The following is an 8,255-nucleotide window of genomic DNA, read 5'->3' as shown; positions in this document are numbered from 1 at the left end:
TGTAGAGATAAAACTTTTAAGACCTCTGTTGGATTTCCCTCCCATATGAACTATATCATGTTATCCATAAAGATATAAAGATAAACAGCCTTGACAGGTTCAGCACATTTCTGCACATTGTCTTTAGAATGAATTTTCTTTGCTGTTTATGCCATTCAAGGTTCGAAGAAGAAAAAAAAAAAAAGAAAAAAGAAAAAAAGGGAAAAAGAAAAACCAATTTCACACTATTCATACTCATGGGGTTTCTTTCCAGTATGAACTCTCTTGTCTCCTCAGAGATGAGAGACAATGAAAGGCTTTGTCACATTCTTCATGCTTGTGTGTTTTTTCATCAGGATGATCTTTCTGATGTATAAAAAGTGATGAGCACGTACTGAAAGCCTTATGACATCCTTTACATGTGTAGGGTTTCTCTCCCGTGTGAGGTCTCTGGTGTATGGAAAGTGTCTTATAAGAACTATGGCTCATATGATATTCTTCACAATTATAAGTCTTCTCCAATGTATAAATTCTCTGGCGTTGAATACATAGTGAGTTGCAATCAACGGCCTTGTTATAAACGTTATAATCATGAGGTCTTGGTCCTGGGTGCACAGTGGCTGCTGCTTGTCTCTTCACATCTGAAGGCTCTTGTCTTTGCTCCAGAAATGTAACCAGGTGTGGCTTATGGACAGCAAGACCCAGGAAATCAAGGTGGCTGTAATTCTCCAACATCAGATCCCTGTACAGCTTTCACTGAGCAGGCTCCAGGCATTGCCTCTCCTCTGGCGAGAACTCAGTGGCCACATCCTGGAAGGACAGCATTTCTCCTAAATGGGTATTAGACATAGAGCAAAGGATCACCAGCCCGCAGTTCACACCCCAAGAGAAACTAGGAAACAAGGAGGACCCTAAGAGAGAAGACATACATGGTTCCCTGGAGAACTTAATATACTCTTTTATTGAATATAGTAAAACACAAGAGGCAGTGTATGAATACCTGGGAAAATCATCTACAGGGTAGAGAAGACTTAGGCCGCTGAAAGCTGCCCAGCCACCCTGATGAGTATATATTAGGAGAAATATTTTAGGAATGTTACCAAGACAAGAAGAAATTCAAACACATAAACTCATATGCACATATACATGCACCAGTGTGCGTGCCCAGATGTGTGCACGCACGCACATACGCACGCACACACACACACACACACACACACACACACACACACACACACACAGTGACAACTTGACTCTGACAGAATTCCTCAGCCAGTGAAATGCTGGCTCAGTGAACATGATGACCTGAGTCCCGATGCACATCCACACAGAAAGCTGGATATGAAGGTACACACCTGTAATCCAGAGCTGGGAATGTGAGGGTCTCTGAGGCTCATTGCCAGCATATTCACATTGGTGATCTACAGTTTCAGGTAGAAGTCCAGTTTCAAAAAATAAGGTGAATGGTAATATAGGAAATTGTCAGCATAAGCATCTGGGTTCCACACTGATATGCGCACAGCTATAGCCACTCCTGTATGCATATGTACACACACACACACACACACACACATACACTACTCCTAATACAAGTATGAAAACATTTCAATGAAGGGGAGAAGCTACTGAGATTAAAAAACAGAATGTTATCAATTCTGTGTGAACTGTTTTCTCAGGATGCAGGAGCAATAAAGTGGTAAATGTCTGAATTCACTTTACATTGATGTGTAACTTTATGAACTGGATGATGGTTTTCTAAAGAACAGACCCCGGGAAGAAGGAAGAGGGACATTCCATCAGGCCTTCTTAGTACTGAGTGGATGTTTTCTTCATAAAATCAACAGAAACATTTGCACTCCCATCTTAAAATGAAGCTAACCACAAAACAAAAATAGAATCATAGGTTCTAAGTTCCTATTTTGAAATAAGCATTCTCTGATTAAACGAGGTTTGTGGGAATTAAATTAGAAATTGATGGGGACTCAAGCTGAATCTCTTTATTTGTGCAAAACAATGGCCAGCACCTTTTCAAAGAAAAGTAACAACCTAAAAGTGTTTGAAGAGAAAGTGTGCAGTCTTATCTCTAAAATAATAAATTTAGTGATAAATTTTAAAGTTTAAATTAAAAACTTTACATGTGAAATTCACATTTGAATCATAATAAAAATTGCCTATTGTATTTTACGTATCTGGCTATTATAAGAGCTCTATGCTTTATTTTCAATTGCAAGTGCAGCATTTATCTGTTTTTTGATAACTTCTAGGGAAATAAGTTTTAAAGCGTAACATGGCACATAGCAGGTTTGAGAAGCCTGGGATACAAATGAGGGTTTCTGGCATCCTTAATCGTTGCCCATAAAGTCTGAATGATCTACAGACATTTGCTCTAGGGACCATAATATCTATGCGCACATCAATTTGGGGCCGTGGTCACACAGGAAAATTGCCATTGTCTTGTGTAGCTCTGAAGGCAAGTATCTGAGACAGGGAAGTTGCAGGAATTAATAGCTGAAGTGAAGTCATACTGGTTGTCCTAGACTCTTAACATTGTCCTTCTAAGTATAGCAAATCTACAAGGAACCAAACAGAGAACAAATGTGGTAAGGTCTTGCTGGCTGGTCAGAGGTTGTAGCCTATCAAGGGCTGGCAGTTTTTGTTTTGTTTTGTTTCCCCCAAGGCTCTATTAAGTGAGACTCCCTCCCTCCCCAATGAAGCTTCCTGCTATCTACCTGCCCTTATCTGGAGAATGCCCCTGGGCCCAGAGAAATTACCCTATCTGAAAGTTGTCTCTAAACCAGATGCCTGATTTGTCTTTAGTCTGAACCTAGGCACAGGTCACTGTTAGAAGCCTCCCTAGACGCACATATGATAACTAGGAGTTGTACTAGGAGCTTTTTTGGTAGGAACATGCCACTCAATACAAATTAGGGTTTGGCCCCACACTCCCCAATCCTGTATTTCCTACACTCTGGAATAAAGTTGAGCTGATTCACTCAAGTCTTGCCTTCTGGAGGGCTGCCTCCCTCTCATGTTCATGGCAACACGGGGATCTCTGTTGTCACTTCTACCCCATTGTCCTACTGAGTTTGGCCAACTGGGTTTGACGGCAAAGGGGAACCCCCACAAACAAATACATACAATATCAGACGCAGAGACACGAACAAAATCCAAGGGACATGACAACAGATCGTAGGCGGCCAACCAGGAGTTAGCAAGAAACAAGTATGGAGCCCTGTAGTGGGATATTCACTTTGTCTCCTTCTGTGGCAGTGAGCAGACTAGAGGGACAACGGTAGGAGGGAACATAGGCCGGCCAGCAACAAAGTGGATATCCCACGACAGAGTCCTTCTGTAGGATTCAGGAATATTGTCCTCATATATTTCGCCTTGGGACTTTCAGCCTCCTGAACAGTGTTTTACAACTTTCCTAATGCTGTGACCCATTAATACAGTTCTTGTGTTGTGGTGATTGCCAACCCTAAAATTATTTGACTTGCTACTTCATAACTGTAATTTTGCTAACGGATATGACTTGTAATATAAATATCTGTGTCTTCCAATGGTCTTGGGAAAACCCTGGAAAAGCATCTTTTAACCTTTAAAGGGGGTCAAGGCCCTCCGGTTGAGAAACACCGTATTTGCCTTTTGTCTTTTGAGACTCTGTAAGTACTTTGAGAGGCAGTTGGGAGCTAACATTAAATGTTTTAATTCCTAGGAAATGACAAGGAGCTTTCTGTGTATTATTATCAATTGAAAATATCCACACTTAAGAAAAAAAAAACTAAACAAAACAAAACAGGGTTGAACTGGTATAAGATATTAACAAAGATATGAACAGAAATATTTACTGAAAAAGAGCATAACTGATACAACTCCATTCTGGGAACCCAAGTGTCAATTATGTATGCAATAGGATCTAGAACCTCTAAATCATTATTACTATTAATTTACATATCTAGACATAAACTTTTCATTCCGTGCGGAATGCCGTTTATTGAGGGGACTTAACTACTGACTGACAGCAAAGTCGAAAAATTACAGGAATTTTAGGCTTAGCTCCTCCCTACGAGGTGTGTGTTGTCACAAGGTGTGTGTTATCAAAACGGGAAGGGTACCGACAACAGCCTTGGGGCAAGGAGTTCCAGCCAACAGCTTCAGGCTTGCTCATGGTGCCTCGGGGTGGGGGGTGGTCCATGCAGGGGCCTACAGAGGCTTACTGAATTTTTCTTTCCATTCTAGTCATTTTATGGAGTCAGTTTTGACATTAGCATGCCATTCCATCCTGTATGATTGCAAATTTAATTTCTGTTTTCTGGACAAGTCCTTTTTAACCTGATGACCATCTGTAATATTTATTACTGTGATTATCTTGCCCCTTTCCCTTCAGAGATAAATTTATCATTATCTTGGAAATTCTATTATTTTTTTTAAAAGTATTTCCCATTTTTGTTAAATCCTTACTGTCATTTTCATTATTTTAAACTTCCTGGGGTTTGCCTAGATACTTTATTTGGTGTGTCCTCTACAGTTACTGGTATTTTCTTCATAACTACTTCCATCATAAGGTTTTCTGCAATAATTTACTACTTCTTGGTTTGTCATTTTTAGTATCCCCTGACTTGCTCTGAAAGGTTGTTTAAAGTTTACATTTTCCTCTCTCCACATCCTCTCCAGCAAAAACTGTCGTGTGAGTTTCTGATTTTAGCCATTCTGACAGGAGCAAGATGGTTGGTATCTCAGAGTTGCCTTGATTTGCCTTTCCCTGCTGGCTAAGGATGTTGAGCACTTTTTAAAAGTGTCTTTCTTTCAGCAATTTTGGATTCCTCTATTGAGAATTCTCTATTCAGTTCTGTACCCCAACTTTTTAATTGTATTATTGGGTGTTTTAGTGACTAGCTTCTTGAGTTCTGTGTATATTTTGGAGATCAGCCCTCTGTCAGATGTGGGGATGGTGAAGATCTTTTCACACTCTGTGGGCTGCCGTTTTGTAGTGTTGATTGTGTCCTTTGCCTTACAGAAGCTTCTCCGTTGGAGGAGGTCCCATTTATTAATTGTCGATCTCCATGTTGGTACTACTGGTGTTATGTTCAGGAAGTGGTCTCCTGTACCAATTCGTTCAAGGGTAGCTACCACTTTCTCTTCTAAGAGGTTTAGTGTGTCTGGATTTATGTTGAGGTCTTTGATCCATTTGGACTTAAGTTTTGTGCATGGCGATAGATATGGATCTATCTACAGTCTTCTACGGGTCAGCATCTAGTTATTTCCTGAAGATGCTTTCTCCTCCTCTCTCTCTCTCTCTCTCTCTCTCTCTCTCTCTCTCTCTCTCTCTCTCTGCAATTGTATAATTTTAGCTTTCGTGTGTCAAATGCCAGGTGTTCTTAGGTGTGTGGGTGAATATCAGGGTTTTCCAATTCGATTCCACTGGTCTTCCTGTCTATTTTTCACACTAGTACCAAGCTGTTTTCAGGACTATAGCTCTATAATAGAGCTTGAAGCCAAAGTTGATGATAGCTCCTAAAGATCCTTTGTTTTACAGGGATGTCTTGGCTATCCTGAGTCTTTTGTTTTTCCATATAAAGTTGATTATTATCCTTTCAAGTTCATTGCCAAATTGTGCTGGGATTTTGATGGGGATTGCATTGAATCTGTTGATTGCTTATGGTAAGATGGCTATTTTTTTTTTTTTTTTTTTACTATGTTTATCCTACCTATCCAAGAGCATGGGAGATCTTTCCGTTTTCTGGTATCTTCTTTAATTTCTTTCTTTAAAGAAACAAAGTTTTTGCTATATAGTTCTTTCACTTGTTTGGTTAGTGTTACCACAAGATACTTTATGTTGTTTGTGGCTATCATAAAGGGTTTGTTTCTCTGATTTCTTTCTCAGACCAAGACCATTTATCATATGTATATGATAGGGCCACTGAGTTTTTTTGTTTTTTAATTAATCTTGTATCCTGCCCTTTCCTGAAAGTGTTTATCAGCTGTAGGAGTTCCCTGATATGTAAACTGTCATTATCATCTGCAAATAATAAAAGTTTAACTTCTTCCTCTTCAATGTGTATCCCCTTGATCTCCTTTTGTTGTCTTCAAGTACAATATTGAAGAGATATGGAGAGAGTGGGCAGCAGCCTTGTCTGTCTTGTTACTCATTTTAGAAGAATCTCGATGTGGGGAAAGGGGAACACTCCTCCCTTGCTGGTGGGAGTACAAACTTGTTCAGCCATTTTGGAGATCAGTATGGCAGCAGTTCCTCAGGAAAATGGGAATCAGTCTATCACAGGATCTGGCAATTTCACTCTTAGGCATATACCCAAAAGATGCACATCCATGCAACAAAGACATCTGTTCAACTAGGTTTAGAGCAGCACGTTTTGTAATAACTAGAACCTGGAAACAACCTAGATGCCCCAAAACTGAAGAATGGATAAAGAAGATTCATACATTTACGTAATGGGGTACTACTTAGTGTGGGGGGGGGGAGGGAGAAGCAATGGAATCTTGAAATTTGCAGGCAAATGGATGGAACTAGGAGAAACCATCCTGAGTGAGGTAACCCTGTCACAAAAAAGATGATGAACAATGTATGTACTCACTCATATATGGGTTTTAGACTTAGAGCAAAGGATCACCAGCCTACAATTCATACTGCCAGAGTAGCTAGGATACAAGGAGGACCCTAAGAGTGTCATACAAGGTCCCCCACAGAAGGGGAAAGGAACAAAATCTCCTGAGCGTATTGGGAGAGGGTGAGCAGTGAGTGGAGAGGGAGTCAGGAGGGGAGAAGAGGAGGGGAGAGGAGAACATCAGGGACCAGAATCATTGAGTCTGGGGACGACGAATAGACAAGAGCAAAAAAGAGATACCATGATAGAGGGAGACATTATAGGTTTTAAGAGAAAGCTGACATTAGAGAAATGTCCATAGACCTACAAGAATGACCCCCAACTAACAATCTGAGCAATAGTGGAGAAGCTACCTTAAATGCCCTTCCCTCATAATGAGATCGATAACTGCCTCATATGCCATCCCAGAGCCCTCATCTAGTAGCTGATGGAAACACAAGCAGACATCCACAGCAAGACACTGAGCAGAACTCCTGGAATCCAGTTGCAGAGAGGAAGAAGTGATGATTAAAGGGGTTAAGCCTAAGCTACAGAAAGCCACAGAGACAGCTGACCTGAAGAAGGGGGAGCTAATGTACCCCAGACTGACAGCTGGGAAACCAGCATTATACCGACTCAGACCCCCTGGACGTGGTCTCAGTTAGAAGGCCTGGGCAGTCTAAGGGACCTCTGACAGTGGAACCAGGATGCATCCCTGGTGCATGAAAGGACTTTGGGAACACATTCCCTATGGAGGGATACTCCCTTAGCCTAGAGACAGGAGGGAGGCCCTAGGCCCTATCCAGCATGAGTTGACAGATTTTGATGATCCCTCCTGAAAGACCTCATCCTAGCTGTGGAGCGGTGGCGAATGGGATGGAACGGGGTCTGCGGGTCCATGGGAAGATGGAAGGGTGTACAGAAGGGAGAGGGAATTGGGATCGATATGTAAAACAAGAAAAAATAATAAAAAGGATAAACATTTAAGAAGGAAGAACTTAAGTTTACATTTTCAATAAAAAGTTATGTCTCCTCATATATTTTGTTATAGAAGAAACTTTAATTGGTTATGTACTAAATTTTTATATTTTATACAAAGTTCTTTTTTTCTTAACTTCAGTTGGGTTTTGTGGTTGCCTATTATCCAGAGAGAGAGAGAGAGAGAGAGAGAGAGAGAGAGAGAGAGAGGGAGGGAGACTTACAACCCTGAAATGTTACTTTTCTCAGTTTCCTTAGCTCCATAAGCAGCACTGGACTTTCTTCCTCATTGGTTGTAGCCGTGACAGTACTTCTAACACTGGATTATTGGGTGAGATTCTCCAGGGAGGAAGAACTGATATTGGAAAATTACAAAATAAGTTGATAAAAAAATTTAATTTAAGGCCCCCCCCCCTTTTTTTTTTTTTTTTTTTTTTTTTTTTTTTTTGGTGAAGGCCAGGCCAAGAGCAGCCTGGGGCCTCTGAAAAATCTCTTGGTGCCCAAGCTCAGTTAATACATCTGGACAATTGTCAAGGCCAGTGAAATTTTATATGTATTTCCAAGGCTGACTGGGCTGAGAACTCTCTAATCAAACAAAACATGTAGTCAAAACAAGATAGCGTTATCATACTCATCTCATTTTAATTGTCTTTTCTAGTATTTTCAACATCCAGGCTCCCTTTCTGTTTGTTTGTT

At 40.6% G+C, this 8,255-nt stretch overlaps 1 pseudogene; it reads right to left on the bottom strand.

Annotated features, from left to right (window-relative positions):
- Positions 1 to 234: 234 nt before the first annotated feature.
- LOC127220756 (zinc finger protein 58-like) lies at positions 235 to 807 on the bottom strand (annotated as a pseudogene).
- Between the last annotated feature and the right edge of the window lie 7,448 nt (positions 808 to 8,255).

The sequence above is a fragment of the Phodopus roborovskii genome, unplaced genomic scaffold (assembly GCF_943737965.1).
Source record: "Phodopus roborovskii unplaced genomic scaffold, PHOROB, whole genome shotgun sequence".
NCBI lineage: Eukaryota > Metazoa > Chordata > Mammalia > Rodentia > Cricetidae > Phodopus > Phodopus roborovskii.
Note: the sequence above shows the minus strand (reverse complement) of the source record. Positions and strands in the feature narration are given on the sequence as shown.